The 19,509-nt window shown below is 36.8% G+C and overlaps 1 protein-coding gene and 1 long non-coding RNA gene across 4 annotated transcripts in view; one reads left to right on the forward strand and one right to left on the reverse strand.

Annotated features, from left to right (window-relative positions):
* The window catches only part of NR6A1 (nuclear receptor subfamily 6 group A member 1), a 226,702-nt gene that overhangs the window by 45,960 nt on the left and 161,233 nt on the right, over nt 1–19,509 (forward strand). The window lies entirely within an intron of this gene.
* LOC131812051 (uncharacterized) overlaps nt 1–19,509 on the reverse strand; it is a 78,166-nt gene that overhangs the window by 18,308 nt on the left and 40,349 nt on the right. The window contains exon 4 of one of the 2 annotated variants that reach the window (XR_009346253.1): nt 16,238–17,012. The exons of the other annotated variant lie outside the window; for it this stretch is intronic. This is a non-coding gene — a long non-coding RNA (uncharacterized LOC131812051). Of the gene's footprint in view, nt 1–16,237; nt 17,013–19,509 lie in introns of those variants that run through there. 2 annotated transcript variants of the gene reach the window in all.

Genomic DNA, 19,509 nt, shown 5'->3' on the forward strand with positions numbered 1-19,509 from the left:
ACCTTTTTATTTCTATTAGACATATATCTAGGAATTGTTAGGTCATATCGTAGATGTATGTTAAGCTTTATGAAATTGCCAGTTTCCCAAATTGTTAATATATTGTACAGTTCCAGTAGTGTAGGAGTTCTAGTTTTTCCACATCTTTACAAGCGTTTGGTGTTGTTAACTTTTAAATTTTAGTCATTCTAGTGGGCATGTAATAGATTTTTTTTTTTTTTAAAGATTTATTTATTTGAGAGAGAAAGCACGAGTTTAGGAGGGGCAGAGGGAGAGAATCTTCCACGTCGACTCCTTGCTGAGTGCAGAGCCTGATGTGGGCTTGATCTCATGATCCATAAGATCATGACCTGAGTCAAAACCAAGAGTTAGATGGTTAACTGACTGAGCCACCCAGATGCCCTGTTGATTTGCTTTTCCCTAATGACTAATTATGTAGATCACCTTTTCATGCTCTTATTCACCATTCATATATCACCTTTTAGATGTGTCTATTCAGGCCTGCCTGGGTGGTTTAGTTGGTTAAACATCTGCCTTTGGCCTAGGTCATGGTCTCTGAGTCCTGGGATTGGCAGAGTCAGGCTCCCTGCTTAGCAGGGAGTCTGCTTCTCTCTCTCCCTCTGCCCCTCTTCCTGCTTATATGCTCTCTCTCCCTCTGTCAAATCTTAAAAAAAAAAAAAGTGTCTTTTCAAAGTCTTTTGACTATTAAAATCATGTTTTCTGTCCTATTATTGAGTTGTGGGTTTTTTTTTTTTTTTTTTTTTAAATTAGGATACAAGTCCTTCATCAACTATGTGGTTTGAATATTTTCTCCCAATCTGTGGCTTTCTGTTCTACTTTATGAATATTTTTTTTTGATTAGCAGAAGTTTTACATTTCTAGGAAGTCTAATTTATTCACTTTTTTCTTTTATGGTTAATACTTTCTGTGTTTTAAGAAATCTTGGTGTAACCTGAGGTTGCAAAGGTGGTGTTCTGTGTTTTCTACTAGAAACTTTTTTTAGTTTTTACATTTATGTCTTTAACCCATCTCAAATTAAAATTTTCATATGGTTGGAGATAGAAATCCAAGTCTTTCTTTATGAATAGTCATTTGTTTTAGTGCCATTTGTTGTAAAGATTTTCCTCATTGAATTTTTGATACACTTGCTGAAAAATAATTTGATATTTATATGTATGAGTCTATTTATAGATTGTATTCTCTGCAGTGTCTTGAATACCATAGCTTTATAATCAGTCTGGAAATCAGGCAGTGTTAGTGTTCCCACTCCATTTTCCCTTTAAAGTTGTTCAGATTATTTTGGCTATTCCAGGGTGTTGTGTTTTGTTTTTCATTTCCCTATAGATTTTAGAATCAGTTTGTTAATTTTTTTTTTTTAAACAAAGAAGCCTCCCAAGATTTTGATTGGATTGTATTGATCCTATCAATTTGGAGAGAGTTGTCATTTTAGAACTGAGACTTCTATGAATTTAGTGTATCTTTTCACATTAGAACATGTTTTTTTCTCATCAAGTTTTTGAAAGATTAGTGTTGAGATCTAGTATATCTTTCTTTAAACTTATCCAAAATAATTTTTTTTAATGCTATAGTAAATGGTATTATTTTAAAACGTTGTTTTCCCATTGTTTGTTGCTAGTATAGAAAAGCAGTTGATTTTTGTGTATCAAATTTGTATCACATAACATTGTTAAGTTTGTTTCCTAGTTCTAGTAACTTTTAAAAATAAATTCCTTGGGACTTTTTGTGTGTATATCTTTGAATAAAAACAAGTCTACTTCTTCCTTTTTGATGTTTATGAGTTTTGTTTATTTTTATTACCTTATTGCATTGACTAAGATTTCTAGTCTAATAGCAGATAAAAGTGGTGAGAATGACATTATTGTTTTTGAATTTAGGGGGAAGGTGTTTAGTATTTCACTATCAAATATGTTGTTAGCCATAAGGTATTTTTGATTCTTTTTCTTTTGTGTTTAAAAGTTGTGATAAAATACACATAACATTTACCATCTTAAAATTTTTTTAATGTATAGTTTAGTGCCATTAGGTATGTCCATATTATTGTGTAGCCATCACCACCGTCTATCCACAGAACTCTCATTGTTTAACACTGAAACTGTACCCATTAAGAATAGTTGCTCATTTCCCCTAGCCTCTGACAACCACCATTCTACTTTCTGTCTTTTGTGAATTTGACTCTTCTAGGTATTTTATATAAGCAGAATCATAGTATTTGCTCTGCTGTGTGTGGCTTCTTCTTCTTTTCTTTCTTAAAAAAAATTTTTTTTTAAAGATTTTATTTACTTATTTGAGAGTGAGAGAGTGAACGAGCAAGGGAGCATGAGCAGGGGGAAGCCCGGATTCTCTGATGAGCAGGGAGCCCAACTCAGGGCTCAAGCCCAGGACCCTGAGCTGAAGGCAGACACTTAACCTATTGACTGAGCTATCCACGTGCTCCCACGTGTGGTTTCTTTTCTTTAGCATAATGTTTTTGAGGTTCATCTATGTTGTAGCATGTGTCAGAATTTCCTTTCTTTTTAAGGTTGAATAATAGTCCATTGTGTGTGCACACACCATTTTGTTTATCTCTTCATCTGTTGATGGACACATGGGCCACTTACACCTTTTGGCTTTTGTGAATAAAGCTGCAAATATGAATGTGCAGTATTTTTTCAAGTCCTTATTTTCAATTTTTTGATGTATATGCACTGGAGTTGCTGGAGCATATGGTAATTCTATTTTTAATTTTCTGAAGAGCCATCATACTGTTTTTTACAGTGGCTGTATCATTTGACATTCTCACTAGCAGTGCACAACAGTTCTAATTTTTCTGCATCCTCACTAATACTTACTTTCTGTGTTTTTGATAGTAGCCATCCCAATGGGTGTGAGGTGATACCTCACGGTGGTTTTGATTTGCATTTCCCTAATGAGTAATGCTGTTGAACGTCTTTTCATGTGCTTATTGGCCATTTGTATAACTTCTTTTTTTTTTTTTAAGATTTTTTTTTTTTCACTTTATTTGACAGAGATCACAAGTAGGCAGAGAGACAGAGAGAGAGGGAGAAGCAGGCTCCGCGCTGAGCAGAGAGCCCAGTGTGGTGCTTGATCCCAGGACCCTGAGACCATGACCCGAGCCGAAGGCAGAGGCTTCTTCACCCACTGAGCCACCCAGGCGCCCCCATTATATAACTTCTTTGGAGAAAAGTCTATTTAAAATATTTTGTTCATTTTTAAACAAGTTTTGTTGTTCTTTTGAGTTGTAAGAGTGTTTTGTTTTGTTTGTGGGGTGGAGGGAGGAGCAGAGGGAGAAGGAGAGTGACTCTTAAACAGGCTCCATCACCCAGTGCAGAGCCCAAGCTGGGGCTTGGTCTCACAACCCTGAGATCATGACCTGAGCTGAAAGTGAGTCAGATGCTTAACTGACTGAACCACTCAGACACCCCTTATTTGTTGTAAGCGGTCTTTATCTATTCTGGATATTAGCCCTTTATTAGATATATGATTTGCAAATAATTTCTTCCATTCCATGGATTGCATTTCACTTTGTTGTTGGGTTCTTTTATAGAGAGAGATTTTAAATTTTGATGTAGTACAGCTTAACTTCTTTTTTCTTTTGTTGCCTGTGCCTTTTGGTGTCATTGCCAAATTCAACATCATTAAGCTTTTCCCTGTGTTTTCTTATAAAAATTTTATACTTTTAGGTCGTGCATTTAGGTCTTTGATCTATTTTGAGGTAATTTTTGAGTGTATGGTGTAAAGTCAAGATTCATTCTTTTGTATGTGGATATTCAATTTTGCCTTCACTGTTTATTGAAAGGATTGTCACTTCCACCATTGAATGGTTTGGAAAACCTTGTTGAAAATCATTGGCCATATATATGTGAGCGTTTATTTCAGGGCTCTGTATCTCATTCCATTTGTCTGTCTGTCTTTTTTTTTATGCCAGTACCACACTGTTTTGGTTCCAGTAGCTTTGTAGTAAGTTTTGAAATCAGGAAGCTATGCATTTTTTTTGTAGATGCCCTTTATCAGTATGAGCAAGTTCACTTGTATTCCTAGTTTGCTAAGTCAGAGCCTGGGTTAAGAGGTTGTTAACCTTAGGCCATAGTACCTCCAAAAGATATTTATTCATTTATTTAACTCATTATTTTGGACATACTGATTTATATTTTATTTGCGTGAATCTATTTTTTTGTGTAGTCATAAACCAACTATCTGGTTTTCTCTATTGGTTTGGAAAGTCTCTTCAAATTTGAAGTCACCATCTAGTGGTCTTCTTCTGGAAGCACAGAGATGAGAACCTGTGGTAGTGCATTGGCATTTATTCCCACATAGTCCACAAGGTGGCAACAGGCCCTAACTGAAGAGCCAAGAACAAGCAATTGTCCTGAAAAATAGAACATGCTTGTAAAATTCATAATTAAACAGAATAGAAAACCAAGATTTTGTGAAAAGTAGTACTGCTAAACCTCAGAATCTGAGAGAAGGAATGAACCTTTAGCTCATTGTAAAAGCATGCCTGGAAACTCTAATTAAAATATGTCAGAATCTGTTTTGCTGCCTCCCTTTTCTCTCAGACTTCAAAATCTTGGCTTAGTCAGTGGCTATCCAGTTGAATATTGGGAGTTCAGAGGTGTAAGGTGATAGAGCAAACCATTAATGCAAAGAGATCAAAGTCTGGGGAGTGGGGACAAGAAGGATGTGTGCATATATCCCGGAGTTGAAAATCTCTTCCAGGAAAATGCAGGAAGAGGCATTAACAGCTCCATGCTGTCCTCTGAGTTTGGGACTCCTTTCCTTGGGCATCAAAAAAGGACTTTTTATGAATGTTATAGTCTAAGGTGTGGGGTTTTCTTATAAAAGTGGAAATTGGGAGAACAGAGATTATCCTGGACAAGGAATTAAGGTAATGATGAAGGAAGAAAGTCCATTAAGGGCATATGAGATTCCAAGAAATCATGGGCACAATATATGTGGCTCAGAATATATGGGGTGAGTTTCTAATGCTCCTTGATGTAGTTTAGAGAAAAAGTTGAAGAACTGCTAGGCTGGAAGTAATGTGACCTGGCATCCTAGAGCAGCTTGCTTGGTTATAGCAGTGATACCCGCTTTTTTGACCTTAGTCAATTTAGGCAGAACCCCATTACCTACTTAACTGCGTGTTCCTGTTTTCTATTGGAAATGGGCTATTATATACAAATACATTTTAGGGCAAGGATGATAAACGTGCTTTAGCAATTGAGGTAGGACTTCTGTTGAAACATGACATGTACACACCAAAGACTAATCATGGGAAAACTTAAAATAAGGATACTATTGATGCACTGCCATCCTGTTGTACACAACATATATTTAAATGATTGGAAAATGACGTTGCTAGGGGCTCCTGGGTTGTTCAGTCACTTGAGCACCTATACTCTTGGTTTTGGCTCAGGTTGTGGTCTCATGGGTCATGAGTCAGGGTCTGTGCCTAGGGGAGTCGGCTTGAGATTCTCTCCCTCTGCCCCTCCTGTGCATGCACATATGTGCTCTCTCTCTTAAGTAAATAAACCTTTGAAAATGACATTGCTGAATGAGCTATAACTGAAGATTAAAAAGCAAGAATAGCAGCAATTGAAAACTACCACTAATTTTTCGATAGTGATAATGGAATTCTTCTAAGAACTGCAGGATTTCCAACTGACTGTATATGTTTATTAGTTGTAAGGTTTTTGCAACATTGCCACCCATTTTGTAGCAGCCGGTCTTTTTGGTGGAACACTAAAAAAGTGGAAAGACTAGAGTCTCTTCTTACTTTTCGTTCGTAAACAGAATTTTATTAACAGTTAACAAGTTACTTGTAATAACCTTTATTCATAAGTAGAAATGAATTGAACATCAGCCACTCATATGGTGATTGAATGTTGGATTAATTCATCAAGAGGATCTTTAAGTTCCCATCTTGAGAATCCTGGGGCTAAAAGATTGGGAGGGAAGAGGAGAAGGTAGGAAAAGGTAGAAGGAGGCTCAGCGCAATGGGCCTTTGGAGCTAGGTGTGAAATAGTATAAGAGTGTTCTTCTGAGATTGAAAGTAAAATCTTATCATTGTGTGTATGTATGTATGTGGTCATTGTGTATGCACAGATGTTTATAATAATAGCTCTAATACTGCCAATAGAATTATTCCTCATTTTGTGTTCAGTCCTGTTGACAATTATTATTTGTTGTGTGAGTCTAAAACCAAATGATTCTTCTAGGAATTGTTTTTCTTTATTGTTGAATGGAGTAGATCTGTATAATTGAGAAGGAAATAAAATCCTTTACGTAATGATTTTTGTGCTGGGACTTTTGTTGATTTTGTTTGGCGTCTGGATTACTTAGCACCTCAGTTGTCCAGGAAGCTGTCAACATAACTATAAGAGGCAGTAAAAGCCAAACCCTAAATGGAATTTTTATCCAATTAACCTTAATTGTGACATTTAGTCTCTGTTCCTTTCTCTTTTTCTGTTAGAGATTTTGTTAGACAAAAACTTCAGATTAAAATGCCTTATATCCTTTCCTAATAGCAATGATAATTTTGGCCCTTGACTATAATTCACTAAATATATATTAGTGTCTTCACGTAAGTTAAATAAATGTGATTTGTGGCCAGTAAGTTTTATCCTCTTTTTTTTTTTTTAAACAAACTGGTAAAAATATCAGTAAGTAAACACATCTGCTAAGCAATATTGGTAAATTACTAGAAATGATCCCACAAATGCAGGTGCAAGATAACAGGGTCGTTTCCAAAACTTAAGAAATACAATGGGACTAGAAACAAATTTGGGAGAAATAGATGTTGATTGGGGAGTTGGTATGGCTGTTCACAAGTTAAAGTGCTATCATGTGAAAATAATACTTCCCAACAGGAATTACTATTGATTAATCTTCTTAATATACTTAGTGCCCTTCAGATCTTAAGTATTAGTGAAATAATTTTTACCTAATGTTCAGGTTGAACAAGTTTAATCTATGTAATACTGAAAGAAACTACCTTTAGTGGGGCGACGGATGATGTGACAAGGACTTTATTCTCACCTTATGTAATTCCTGTCACAACCTTATGAAGAAGATGGTGGTTTCCAGGTAAGAAGCTGAGGTTAAAAGTGAAGATCATACTACCTCTCATTGTCTGTCCATCATAGCCAAAGAAAACTCCAGATCTTAAGAGAATAAGATCTAATCTTAGGGGTTTGTAAAAATCTTGGTATAGCCAAAAAAACACAGGGTGAACAGAAGGAGCTATATGGTGGAGAAGTAACTGGTCTAACCAGAGTATGAGTGATGTGGATTTCTGGGAAATACAGACTGGGAGCAAGGGAGAAACCAGCGGTGTTAACTGGAGTAGTTCAGTTGCAAGGAACAGAATACCATTCCCTCCCTTCCCCTGCCCTCCCCTGCCCTTTAAGCCAGGTTAAAATGGGGACATTTGTGGAAAGTACAGGGTTTCTCTTGAGGCTAAAGGACAGAGCATTCTTTTGAATTTCAGGAAGGGTTAAGACCAGAATTTCTTTCGCATCTCTGCGAAACTATTCCATTCCATTCATATGAAATCTTATTTCTGCTTTTCTGGTACCTCTGCCTCCTATTTCTTTTCTCCTTCAAACTAATATTCTTTGCTTCTGTATCCATGATGGAAAATGGCTGCCTCTGCTCTGCCTTTTCATGTCTTTCCAGCGTCCGTGCTCAGCACAGGCTAACTGAAGCATTTGTGTTCAAATTTTAAATGCTCAGAAAAGAGGATAAGCCCAGCTTGGGTTAGGTGTCCATTTGTCTTGTCAGGGGCTGTAGCCCCTTGACTATTTAGTAGAAGGTACAGATACATTTTAAGGAGAATATGAATAAAATAGATTGTCTGACATAACTTTAGTCAGGTAGTGGGCCGGATGGAGGTTGTGGAAATTCACCATTAAGCCTGGCATTGAGGGACAGTGTATAGGTAGGGCAAATTCAGGGGGAGGGTTGATTTGGAATTATTTGTCAGCCCTGGGGTGAAAGGGCAAGGAGAGCTGGCAAATGAAGTGAGAATCCAGGTATTAGGTGATGCCCCAAATTTGGCAAGTAGAATAATTTTGAACTAACCAGTTGCTGGGTAGGAGTACAAGTATTAAGACTCAGGACTTTTTGGTCTTGGGATGGTAATGACCAGAGGGCCAAGAGTTAAGCCCAAGCTAAGCAAGGAACCCATGAGATAGATACACCCAGTCATGCTATGGGCTTAATTACAGTGGCCAGGGCCAGCACTCAGTATCCTTCTTTGTTTAGGACCTATTTGAGTACCTACCTGGTGACAAGATCTGAGGTTGTCTGTGTAGTCTTATCCTAGCCTTGATTGGATTTAGGGCTGTTCAGATTATATATACATGTACAGAGTACTAGTGACTCTAGTAGTTAGGGCTTTTGGGAGGTGGAAACTGAAAATAACAACCTGATACTCAAATTTTTGTATTACTGCCTTCTGGAATTAAAAACAATTCCAGTATTCTAGAATACCTTTATTTCTCTGGCTTCCCCAGGGAAATTTTTTCTCTTACGTATATTTTTGAATTGAGTTGTATTTGAGCAGTTTAGGTATTATGGCACTTGGGTCTAATTCCAGGAAAACAGATTTGATTTCAGACTGTTTGGCTTTACCACAGTTAGGATTTTATTGCTTAAGAGATTTATAAAAACATGTCTGAGGACGAGATTCATTTCTGGCAGGAGAGTGCAAGTAGGCCAATAAATCCTGCCCCCCCAAATCAGCTATAGAGCTGGAAAAAAACTGTCAGAAACAATTACAGGCTTATAATAAGTTAAGAAGTATTTATTCATGAAAACCACTGAATTTTGTATCAAACACAAGTTTGTGATCTTGCCCAGGATTGCTCCCCTTTTTTCCAGCCCTGATAGTTTAGTAGTTCAACTAGAGTGGGGTAGGCTATGAAAACCAGCAGTTTTATTACTCTTGTGGGAGGGGACTCACTTCATTTGGAATATTATCAGTTAGAAGTTGTGATCTGGTGGCAAGTGAAATAAGGAGAGCCAAACAACTCTACTAGCCTAAGGTTATAGTCCTATTTGGGGCAAACAGTGGAACAGCAGGCTAGAGAGGGCTTTAACAGAGAGCTCTGGAAGGTGAGGCAACTACAAGGAGTTTGATGATATCCTATTGCCTGGAGGCTTCATGTGCAGTAGAAACCATTGCAAGCCCAAGCCATCTACACATTTTTGGCCAGTGCAAAGGATGTGTGAGAAGGCCCAGCAGAAGGTAAAAATTATAGTAGACTTGAAGGCCTGAAGTGAGAGTATGCTCCCTGTACCAACTACAGATCGATCAGCAGGGAATATAAGGGCTAAGGTGAGCACTACCTCTGAACCAATAAGTAAATTATGCAGATAGAGGGGTGACGGTTAGAAGCCAGGCCTAAAATAAAAACAAGGGAAAAAATCCTGAAGGACCACACATTGTAGGAGAGACAGATTTCACAAACTTATTCCTGAAAGTTAGTAAAAACAAAAACAAAATCCACCACCGTCACAAAACCTTAGTTGAGAAAAACTCAGAATCTGGGGTTGTGAGTAGTACCTTACCTTATATGCTCAGTATTGAACAAGAAAGTTAAAAGATGTGCAAAAAACTGAAGTGTAATCCATACTCAGGAAAAAAAAATCAATGAGTAGGAACTGTCCTCTAGTGATCCCAAATGTTGAATCTGGCACAGAAAGACTTCAAAGTCCCTATTAGAGATATTTCAGTTAAATAAAGGGAATCTTGACTGAAGGGTTAAAGTAAATTATGATGACAATGACTCAATGAATAAAGAATCTCAAAGAGAAATTTTAAGAGAAAACAAAATGAAAGTGCTTGATTTGAAAATTATAATAACTGAAATGAAAAATTAACTAGGCTGGACTCAATAGCACATTTAAGATGGCAGAAGAAAGAATTGGTAGACTTGTAGGTAGGTCAATAAAAATTATTACAAAGAACAGAAAAGAGCCTGAAAAATGAATAGAGCCTCCGAGATCTGTGGGACAACATCAAATGTATACCTAAGAATATACATATATAAAAGGAAAGGAGTGTGAGAGGAGCAGAAAATATTAGAAAAAATAGTGGCTAAATTCATCTGCAGATCCAAGAAACATGATGAACTCAAGCATGATAAACACATTAGCAGAATCAAACTGCTGTAAGACAAAGAAGGAAAATCTTGAAAACAGCAAGAACAAAATGATGCATCACATACAAGGGAATAACAATAGGATTTACAGGTGACTTCTCATCAGAAGCAAGGAGGTCTGAAGGCAGTGGGATGTCATAGTTAACATGTGGAAAGAAAAAAGCCCAGTAACCAGGATTTCTTTATCTAGCAAAACTCTTCTTCAAAAATGAAAGCAAAATAAAGACATTCCCACATAAAAAAGGCAGAGGATTTGTTGAAAGCAGACCTGTCTTAAAATATTAAAGGAAGTCCTTAAGACTGAAAGGAAGTGACAACAGATGGTTACTCAAATCCCTAAGAAGAAATGAAGAACCTTGGAAATGGTAAGTATATAGGTAAACACAACTGTATTTTTATCTTAATATTTTAATAGGATTATCTTTATTCTTTTAATTTTTGAAATGACAAGAATGTCTAAAACAATAATGATAATACTGTATTATTGAGATTCTAACACATATATGGTAATAAAAACAGAAAAGAGATAGGAGTGGTGCTGGGTGGCTCAGTCAGTTAAGCAGCTGCCTTCCGTCAGGTCATGATCCAGGGTTCTGGGATCAAGCCCCTTGTTGGGCTCCCTGCTCAGTGGGGAGCCTTCTCCCTCTCCCCCGCAGTTCCCCCTTCTTGAGGTCTCTCACACTCTCTCTTTCTTTCTGTCAAATAAAATCTAAAGAAAGAGAGAGAGATGGAATAGGAGATATATTGGAGCAAGTTTCTGTATTTCCTGGAGTTAAGTTAGATTATGATAAGTAAAAGATGTATCTTGTGATGCCTAGAGCAAACACAAAGAGTATAACAAAAAATAATTGCGATAAAGTCAACAGAGGGATTAAAATGGTATATATACCAGAAATATTTTGCACAGAAAAAGATAGTAATGGAGAAATAGAGGTTAGAGATTAAAGACAAAGACATGAAGCAAAAACAGCAAAATGGCATACATAAATGCAACCATGTCAATAATTGTATCAAATGTAAATGGACTAACTGCCTGTTCAAAAGGTGTAGGGATTTTCAACCTGCATAAAAAGGCAAGATGCAACTCTTTGTTGTCAGTAAGAGATATACTTAAGATTTAAAGACACAAATATGTTGAAAGTAAAAAGATCCTAAAAAATAGATCATACAAACAGTAACCATAGAAGAGCTGGAGTTGGGGCGCCTGGGTGGCTCAGTGGGTTAAGCCTCTGCCTTCAGCTCAGGTCATGATCTCAGGGTCCTGGGATCAAGCCCCGCATCGGGCTCTCTGCTCAGCAGGGAGCCTGATTCCTCCTCTCTCTCTGCCTGCATCTCTGCCTACTTGTAATCTCTGTCTGTCAAATAAATAAATAAAATCTTAATAAAGCTGGAGTGACTGTATTAATAATAGAAAAAATGTACTTTAAGAAATATTACTAGAGACAGGGACATTTCATAAGAATGAAAGGATCAAGATGAGGAAAATATAACAATTATAAAAATATACCTAACAACAGCACCAGAATATATAAAACAAAAATTGACAGGAATTAGGAGAAATAAAAAATCTTAATAATAGTTACAGATTTTAATGCTTCACTCTCAATAGTTGATAGAAGAACTAGATGGAAAATTAGCAAGGATATAGAAGACTTAACACTGGCAACCAGCTCATATTTATTGAATACTCTGTGCAGAATATACATTTTTTTCAAGGGCACATAGAACAGTCTCTGAGAATATTCTGGGTCATAAAAGAAGTCTCAATTATTTTTAAAAGATGGAAATCTTAAAAGGTTTGTTTTATGACCACAACAGAACTAGAGATCCAGAACAGAAAGAAATAGAGGATATCTCCAAAATTTTGAAATTAAATAGCATACTTAAAAATAACCCACAGGTCAAAGAAGAGATCCAAAGGGAAATTTAAATATATTTAGGACTAAATGAAGATGAAAACATAGCATATTTCATGGAATACAGCTAAAACAGTACTTAGAGGAAAATTTATAGTTTTTAAGTTTATACTAGGAAGGAAGAAAGGTCTCAAGCGTTAATCTAGGCTTCCATTTTAAGAAACTAGATAAAAGATGTTCTTGATCTTGGGGTGGTGGAATCTGTGGAGTCTGCTTAAGTTTCTCTATCCATTTCCTTCTGCTTCTCCCCTCGCTCTCAAATAAATGTGTGGTTTGTTTTTTTTAAAGAAAATATTTATTTATTTGATAGACAGAGGGAACATGGGGGAGTCAAGTCGGAGAAGCAGGCTCCCTGCTGAGCAAGGAGCCCGATGTGGGGTTCAATCTCAGGACCCTGGTATCCTGACCTTAGCCAAAGGCAGATGCTTAATGACTGAGCCACCCAGGCGTCCCTCAAATAAATAAGTCTTAAACAAAACAAAACAAAACAAGATTAGATAAGAAACCAAACCCAAAGCAGGATAATCATTTTGGGATTTTAAAAAAATCTTTATTTTATTAACATGGCATGCTACAGAGGTCAGCAAACTGACATATGGACAGCTATTTTTGTAAATAAAGATTAAAACTGTCTTTTTACATAAATGATAAAATCTCATATTTATAACAAATCAGAAACAAATAGAACTAATTGAGTTTAGCAGGGAGGTCACTCAAAAGAAATTAAAAGGATTGTAAGAGAAAACCATGAACAACTTTCTTTGAACAAATTGGGCAACTTACGTGTCGTGGTCAGATTCCTAGACACAAATGCTGAAGGCATGAATTATTAAAACCAACTCAAGAGGAAATGGAATATATGAATAGACCTATAACAATTAAATAATTGAATCAGTAATTAAAAGTCTTACTGCAAAGAAAAGCCCAGGCCCAGTTTGTTTTTTTTCCTCATTAACACAAGTATTTATTGATGCTATTTATACAGTAAATTAGGTTGAATGTGAAGTTTTAGATAGCTTTAATTCACCATTTTTCTTGTGCACAAAGATATTCTCTCATTGACAAATGGGCATTTCTCTTTGACATCCATTAGTTTTTTGCCCAGATATTGGCCTATCAAATATTAATAAATTAGTTTCTATTAAACAAAACTAAATGTGATTCCATGGAGAGTTATTGTATGATTACCAAACACATCTGATGTTAAAATATCATTGAAGTGCTGCTTGATCATCTCTGTCAGTTTGTGCTAATTAAGACAGAAAGGGCTGGGATTTATAAACCCCAAGAGTCTTATCTAAACAGTCTGCATAAAAAAGTTGTCTTTTTGCCTGGTGAAGGGGTATCCATGAAGCTGTGGACCTCTGATGGATTAACAATTAAATGTTTTCTGTGTTAGAACAAAGAAAACAAATCAGTAATTAAAAATCTTAAAGAGAAGCCCAGGCCAAGTGGCTTCATTGGTGACTTCTGTCAAACATTTAGAGAAGCACGAAAACTAATTCTTCACAAACTCTTTCAGAAAGTAGAGGAGGAAAGACACTATCCAACTCATTCTGTGAGGACGCTATTACCCTGATAACAAAGCCAGACAAAGATACATTAAGAAAATTGCAGACCAGTATCCTTTATGAACAGAGACCCAGTAACCTTTTTTTTAAAAAAATTTATTTATTTGATAGACAGAAATCACAAGTAGGCAGCGAGGCAGGCAGAGAGAGAGGGAGAGGCAGGCTCCCTCCTGAGATCAGGACCTGAGCTGAAGGCAGAGGCTTTAACCCACTGAGCCACCCAGGCGCCCCTCTTTTTTTTTTTTTTTTTTTTAAAGATTTTATTTATTTTGTTTGACAGACAGAGATCACAAGTAGGCAGAGGCAGGCAGAGAGAGAGGAAGGGAAGCAGGCTCCCTGGTTGCCGAAGGCAGAGGCTTTAACCCACTGAGCCACCCAGGCGCCTCTAGTCACAGTAATCTTTAATAAAATATTAGCAAACCAAATTTAACAACACAGAAAAACAGATTATAGATCATGATCAATTGGGCGTTATCCCAGGCATGCAAGTTTGGATTAATATGTGTAAACCAATATACCATGTTCTTTTAAGAGGCTAGTTGGTGGGTGCGTGGGTGGCTCAGGTCGTGATCCCAGGGCCCTGGGATTGAGTCTGGTGTCGGGCTCCCTGCTCAGCGGGAAGCCTGCTTCTCCCTTTCCCACTCCTTCTGTTTGTGTTCGCTCTCTTTCTGTGTCTCTCTTTCAAATATATAAATAAAATCTTAAGAAAAAAAAAGACCAGTTGGTAAATATTTTAGACTTTTGGACCATTACAATTTCTGTTTAAACTACTCAGCTCTGCTGTTGTACTGCAAAACAGTGATAGACTATATGTAAATAAGTGGATATGCCTGTTTTGTTGCAACTTTACAAAAATAGCTAGTGCACAAGTCATAGTTTGCTGTCTTGTAGTAAATCATATTAAAAGGTTTTAAAAAACCCCACATGATCAGCTCAGTAGATACAGAAAAAACATTTGATGTAAATGATAAAATGTTGCAACAAACCAGGAAGAGTGGGCAATGTCTCACCTTGATAAAGGCATCTATGAAAATCCTAACACTAATGTAATGTTTAATGGTGAAATATGAATCCTCTTCTCCTAAGACTGGGAACAAAGTGGGTAAGGATGTCTCTTAAGTCTACTCTTAGCACTTCTTCACTGGAGTGTTCTACCTAGTGCAGTGGGGTGGGGGTGGGAAGGCATCTAAATTACCCCAGTAATTCACAAAAAAGAAACCAAAACAGATCTGAGTTTAAGCAAGGTCACAGGATACCAACTACACAAAAAAATTAAAAAATTTTTATATACTAGTAACAATCCAGAAATGAAAGTAAGAGAATTCCATTCATGATTGGCTTCATACTTAGGAATAAATTAAACAGAAGAATTAACAAGATTTACACTAAAAACTATAAAATATTGTTGAGAGAAGTTTAAAATACCTAAATAAATGGAGAGACGTTCTGTCTTCATGGATTATGAGTCCAAATGTTGTTAAAATGATAGTTATCCCCAATTTGATGTATGGATTCAATGTAATCTCTCTAAAAAGAAAAATCCCAGCTGACTTCTTTGAAGAAATTTAATCCTGTAATTTATGTGGAAATGCAAAGGACCTAAAGTAGAAGAGCCAATACAATTTTGAGAAAGCACAACATTGGAAGGACTTATTACATGGTTTTAAAAATCCACTATAATAATCAAGAGGGTGATAGATTGGTGTAATGACAGGTACTAGAACTGGACTGAGAGTTCAGAAATATATAGTTGATTTTTGACACAGGTGCCAAAACAGTTCAGTGGGGGAAAGAGTAATTTTTTCCAACAGATAATGTTGGGAAATCGGGGTTTTGTTTTTTTTTTTTTTTTTGCATGCAAAAACAAAAAAAGACAAAAACCCACCCCAAAACTCAGTCTCTTAATTTATACTAGACACAAAAATTAATTGAAAGTGGATCATACACCTCAGTCTGAAACTACGAAATGGTATCTTTGTGACCTTGGGTTAGGCAATAACTTCCTAGACATGACACCAATGGCACAAGCTATAAAAGAAAAATTTGGTAAGTTGGCTTCATTAAAATGTAAAACTTGCATTTTAAAAGACATCATTAAAAAAAATGAAAAGCTACAGAAAGATTTGCTTATCTGATAAAGGAGTATCCAAAACATATAAAGAACTCTTACAACTCAGAAGACAAGCTAGTTAAAAAAATTTTTTTTAAATAAAAATTATTTTTTGTCATGATTCCACTTACATGTGATAACTAGAATAGGCAAGTTTATAGAGACAGTAAAATAGGGGAAATGGTTGAAGAATAGGTTGTTCAGGGGAAGTGTGGAATGGACAGTTACTGTTTAATGGATAGAGAGCTTTTGTTTTTCTTTTTTAAAATTCTGAAAATAGGGGCACCTGGGTGGCTCAGTCGGTTAAACATCTGCCTTCGGGTCAGGTCAGGATCCCAGGGTCCTGGGATTGAGCCCTGCATGGGACTCCTGCTCAGCCTTTTTCTCCCTCAGCCTTATTCTCCCTCTCCCTTTGACTGCTGCTCCCCCTCCTTGTCCCCCACCCCCGCCCAAATAAATAAATAAAATCTTAAAAATATAATAAAAAAAATACAAAATTCTGAAAATATTCTGGAAATGGATAGTGTTGGTGGTTGCAGAGTCTTCTGAATTTAATGCCACTGAATTGCACACTAAAAATGTATAAAATGGTAGACTTTGTTGTTATGTATATTTTATCACAAATAAAAGAAAAAACATGAGACAAAAGACTTGAACAGACATTTTGTCACATAAAATGGTGTTCAACATCCCAAGTTATTAGGGAAATGCAAATTAAAATCACAGTGAATTTCTACTGTACAGCCTCTGAAGTGGCTGTAGTCAAAAAGACTATAAAAATGTATTGGTAAGGATGTATGGCAACTGGAAACCTTGTGCGTTGCCATAAGAATGTAAAATGGTATAGTCACTTCAGAAGTCAGTTTGGAAATTTAATAAAAAGTTGCAAATGGGGTGCCTGGGTGGCCCAGTTTCTTAAGTATCCGACTCTTGATTTTGGCTCAGGTCATGATCTCAGGCTGTGAGATTGAGCCCTACATTGTGTACCACAGTTGGTGTGGAGCCTGCTTAAGTTTCTGTCTCCCTTTCACTTTGCCCCTCCGCAAATCCTTTTCTTAAAAACAAAACAAAAAGTTAAATAGAAACTTACCATATGATGCAACAGTTTCACTCCAAGGTATCTACCCAGGAGAAATGTAAATATATGTCTACACAAAGACTTGTATATGAATGTTTATAGCAGCATTATTTATGATGGCCAAAATCTGGAAGCAATCCAAATGTCCATCAGCTGGTAAAGGATAAACAAAATGTGAAATATCCATATAATGGAATGCTATTCAACAACAGTAAACAATAATGAACTACTAACACATGCTACAGGATGAATAAATTTCAAAAACATTATAAATGAAGGAAGTCAAACTCAAAAGACTACATATTATATGATTCCGTTTATGTGAAATATCTAAAAAAGGCAAATTTAGAGGCGCCTGGGTGGCTCAGTTCGTTAAGGCCTCTGCCTTCGGCTCAGGTTGTGATCCCAGGGTTCTGGGATCGAGCCTGGCATTGGGCTCTCTGCTCGGCGGGGAGCCTGCTTCCCCCCACCTCTGCCTGCCTCTCTGCCTACTTGTGATCTCTGCCTGTTAAAAAAAAATAAATAAAATCTTTTAAAAAAATAAAAAAGGCAAATTTACAGAGACAGAATACAGATCAGTGGTTGGGTCTACAGGTAGGAGTGAAGATTGTAAATGGGCTCAAGAGGAGTTTTGGAGTGATGAAAATATTCTAAAATTGGATTGCAGCGATAATTCACAGCTCTAAATGAGTAACTAAAAGTCATTGAGTTGTACATTTACAATGCCTAAATAAAGCTGTAAAACTAAAAAATTACCTAAGATTGGTTGGAGACTTTTGGATAAAACTGTTTTATGGGGTTTTTTTGATGAAGTGGTTTTAGGTATGTCAGGTGATGTCCTATTAGTTTGTGATATCTCATATTACTCTTTCACTTGGAGGCCTAGACCCTCCCTGCTCCCAAAGCCTTACCTTATGCCCTGCCTCACTAAAGTGTGTCGGAAAACTTTCTCTTTGTTGGGGAGAACTGACTCATCTGTTCGGTGTGTGGCTCTGATGGACTGTCTAGGCAGATGATACTTATTTAGAGAAAAATGCTTACTTTGAGCCCCAGGTTATAGATAGATTAGTCCTAGCTAGACATCTTGCAAATAGGTCCTGCGGGTTGACGAGTAGGTGAGAGTTTGAGAAATGAGGGTATATTGTCTGCTGAAAGAGAAGAGCCAGTGGAGTGGTACCATCATGTGCAAGGATGCGTTAGGCTGTATTGCTTCGACCTGTGCTTTTCACTGGTTTTTGTTTGTTTGTTTGTTTGGTTGGCTTTTTTGCTGAGGCCTCACAACAATCCTGTGAGATAGGAGAGGTATCTTTGGTCCCCATTTTACAGAGAAGGAAGGTTTACAGGGTGACTCCTTTGTCCAAGAGGATACAGCTTTGGCAGAGTTAGACTTAAATTCAAGTTTTCTGACTCCATATTCTAAATCACTTCTTTTATACTCTGTGTTTTGCCTCAGCTGTTTACTGGGAAGAGGAGCAGAAGGGGCATGTAATTTTGACTGATTGCATATGTTTTCAGTAGATTTAGTCTGAAGAAAAGGAGGGAAGTTAGACTAAAGTGTAAGTTCAGGAGTTCTATAGCAAGTATAGTAATCAAGGACAAACCTGATATCTGGTAGTTATTAAAATTATATACCTGGGTTAGAACTATAATTCATGGCACCGATGGTTTGAAGCTATCCAGTGTTTGGTTCAAGGAGCAGACCACTTCCTAAGTTATAAATATAACTGTGCCAGAAATCAAAGAAAATTCATTTGACAGACATTTACTGAGCATCTACTCCATGCCAGGTTCCTTGCCAAGGTACAGGATCACAAGGTCCAATTGGATCCTGTTGAGAAAGAAACAGCCCGAGAGGACAGAAGTAGGCTGGAATTTCCTTTATCGTTTTCATGCTCTGAGGCTGATGTGTCTGCCTTCCAAAGTGACCACATCCATATGGACCTGGAACCTGTCACTTTCTACGGTCCTTGTAGCTTTGCTTTCTACAGGTTCTCTTTCTTGATAAAAATAGTCCATCTTTTCTTCCTTTCCCACTGTGGATTCTTCAGTCTGCTTTTCAGCCAAACATAGGTAGATCTCTCATCTAAAAGAAATCTTTGCTTAAAAAAAAAAAGACATTTAGGGGCGCCTGGGTGGCTCAGTGGGTTGGGCCGCTGCCTTTGACTCAGGTCATGATCTCAGGGTCTTGGGATCGAGTCCTGCATCGGGCTCTCTGCTCAGCAGGGAGCCTGCTTCCCTCTCTCTCTCTCTCTCTCTCTGCCTGCCTCTCCGTCTACTTGTGATTTTTCTCTGTCAAATAAATAAATAAAATCTTAAAAAAAAAAAAACATTTAAAAACTATTTTTCTAATTGTTGAAATAGTTGATGCTTATTGCTAAACACATGGAAGGCATAGATGAATTATAAATAATAAACATAAAAATCACCTTTAATTCTATAACTTAAGATTTCAGTGGTTAACATTTTTGCTTCCAATCTGTTTGAATTTCCTGTCAGTGTCTGCTTGTGCGAGTATGCACATTTTAGTATTTTGTTGTGTCAAGCTCTGTGTGAAATAATTTACATGTATTCTTTTTTTATCGTGTTTTTAAATTATGTGTATAGTACATCATTCATATTTGATATAGTGTTCAGTGATTCATTGGTTATG

The sequence above is a fragment of the Mustela lutreola genome, chromosome 12, assembly GCF_030435805.1.
Source record: "Mustela lutreola isolate mMusLut2 chromosome 12, mMusLut2.pri, whole genome shotgun sequence".
Lineage (NCBI taxonomy): Eukaryota > Metazoa > Chordata > Mammalia > Carnivora > Mustelidae > Mustela > Mustela lutreola.